Below are 2,500 nucleotides of genomic sequence, written 5' to 3' on the forward strand. Positions count from 1 at the left end.
GGGTAGAGATTGGAGTGTCTGGGTTTAGGATGGCAAAAGAATTTGACTGGGGAAGGTAGGAGGTAGAAGAGGGGAAGTTAGATGGAGGGGGGTTGGGTTTAGGAGAGGGTGTAGGAGCTTGGGAGGTAGGGGGATTGGCAGAGTGAGCGACATTACTGGAGTAGGGGGTAAAAGAAAAGCCTCGTCGACGTGCTTCCTGTCTGGCTTCACGTAGAGTGAGTCCAAGTCTGAATCTGAGAGTTGCTACCTCAGACTCAAATTTGTAGGTGGGGCAGCCTTTATTACATACATTATGGGGGCCGCCACAGTTTGCACATGTGCGTGATTGTGCAGAGCAGTTTGATCGAGTATGGCCAGGTTGGGCACATAGCGGGCATCTGGCTGTGGAATGACAGTGTTTGGCTTGGTGTCCTAAACGCCAACAATTTTGGCACTGATGAGGAGGTTGGTATGGTCGGACAGGTAGGGATTCCCCATCTATGTAAACATTAAAGGGAAGGTCATGTCTACGGAAAGTAATTTTGGCAATGTTGAAGGATTTCTTACGATTTCCTCTGGGAGGAATGGAGTAGCATTGTACATATGTTGCATCATAGTCTGTGAGACAAGCGAGTAAGTCCTCTCCACAATCTTTGTCATAGATTGGGCAATCTGTTGGGGAGATAGAGACAGTTCCGGTGCAAGTATTGAGGGTTGGATGAGGTTCTGTAGGGATGGGATTGCCACATAGATCAGTTAGTTTAGTTAATGCTATAGCTTGGTTTTCAGTTGTTACTGTGACGAGACGGGAGTAGTCGGGTCGGCTACGGAAAGAGACTTTGCCTACTTGTTTTTGGAGGCATTGTTGGAAGAGGGGGGTATTTTGAGAGTAGGGAGCTGTGGGAGGGATCACGAAAAATCGGTCCCATTTGGCTGGGCTAAATAGAGTATTTAGGATTCTTGTAGAGGTGGGGGTAGTAGAAGTGCGGGGACGTGTGGAGGAGGGAGTAGTGTTGAGGGGGGTAGTGTTATGGGGAGGTGGGCAATAAGGTTGTAAGGTAGTAATAAGGGGAGATGGGGTGGTTGATGAAGAAGGTTGTGGGAGTAAAGGTGTTGAAGTTGAGCATGTTGGGAGAGTAGAAATGTCTCCTGGGGGTTGGTTGTTGATTAAGGTTGATACTGTACTAGTATGCATTGATGATGGGGGAGTTGTTGCAGTGTTTGGAGCCGTGGTCAAAGGAGAGCTGGGATTGGGGCTATTTGATAAAGGGGCAAGCCTCATTGCCCCTAAAAGTGGGGTTACATCTTCATTATTAGCCATGATAAGCCTGGAGTATGTTGGGGAAAAAAATAGTCCACCCCTCAGGATCCCCTTGAGGGGTAAGGGCCAGGTATGGCAGGGGAATACCGTGCCCATGGTTTCCTCAGGCCGTTCAGGAGTGACACAAAGTCAGCCTTTCATCCTTTCAGCACGGCTCTCACACCTTAGGAGGTGGATAGTAGAAGGGATTGGTGAAGAAACTGAAACGAAAAGTATAAGTGGGAAAAAAGACCATGCAAAATTAGTTGAGTCGATGGCTGAGTCCCAAGGTTGAGGAGTTCCCCATCATTGGGTCTCAGTCTCCGTCTCCTAAGGCCCCCACGACAACAATGGGCAAAGGATTGGGGGGGAGGGGTTTACGTAAAGGCCTGGTAACAGTCCTTGGAGGGTAAATCAAATCTCAAACTTTTGTAATAAGGTTCTCTTTACTTCTTCATTCACATACAATTCTTATCGTATATAGCCATGAGAACACCATAACTGTTTTTTTTAGTGTAATTGTGTCGCACGCAAACAGCTCCACAAGCACTTGGCCACAAAGTCCCTGGGTAGACCTAATAATGATTGTGAGTGTTTTCCTTATTTCCAAATTGAATTTTAGGGAAGACGGTTTTTCTTCTAATGCTTTAAAATAGGTATGTTTTTTATTAATAACATTATAATTATTGTAAAAGTACTACTAATAAAAATGAATGATATTCTTTACAAAGATCATCCAGAACAGGGATAAAATGGTGCAATCTACGTAAATACAATCACTAAACTAAAATCACAGTGGACATAGCTTGCACATCATGGCATGTGTGACAAAGAAACAAGCAGAAATGTTTCACCATCAGCAAAAGGGCACTGACATCTTTAATGGCAGTTGGCACCATAATGAATGCCAAGGCAAGGTGGGAATGTCACCCTTATACAGAATAGCGCCTATGACAAATCCCGGTCTAAACATGTCACCCATTTTCTTACATAAATTTACCATAAAATCAGCCCAAATATAAAATGAGTTTTATTAGATAATCTTTTGATTAACAAAGAACGGGAATGTTGGGTCCTAAAAGGCTACCCCTGCCAGTGGCGGCTCCGTGCCATACCCTAGATACGCAACCAACTGTGCTATCGAACTGGTTCCCATTGAGGCATCCTGTTTATGGTCAGTTCTCTACAATGTCTGCACGTATGTGTATGTGTGAATATGTG

The sequence above is a fragment of the Penaeus chinensis genome, chromosome 16 (assembly GCF_019202785.1).
Source record: "Penaeus chinensis breed Huanghai No. 1 chromosome 16, ASM1920278v2, whole genome shotgun sequence".
NCBI lineage: Eukaryota > Metazoa > Arthropoda > Malacostraca > Decapoda > Penaeidae > Penaeus > Penaeus chinensis.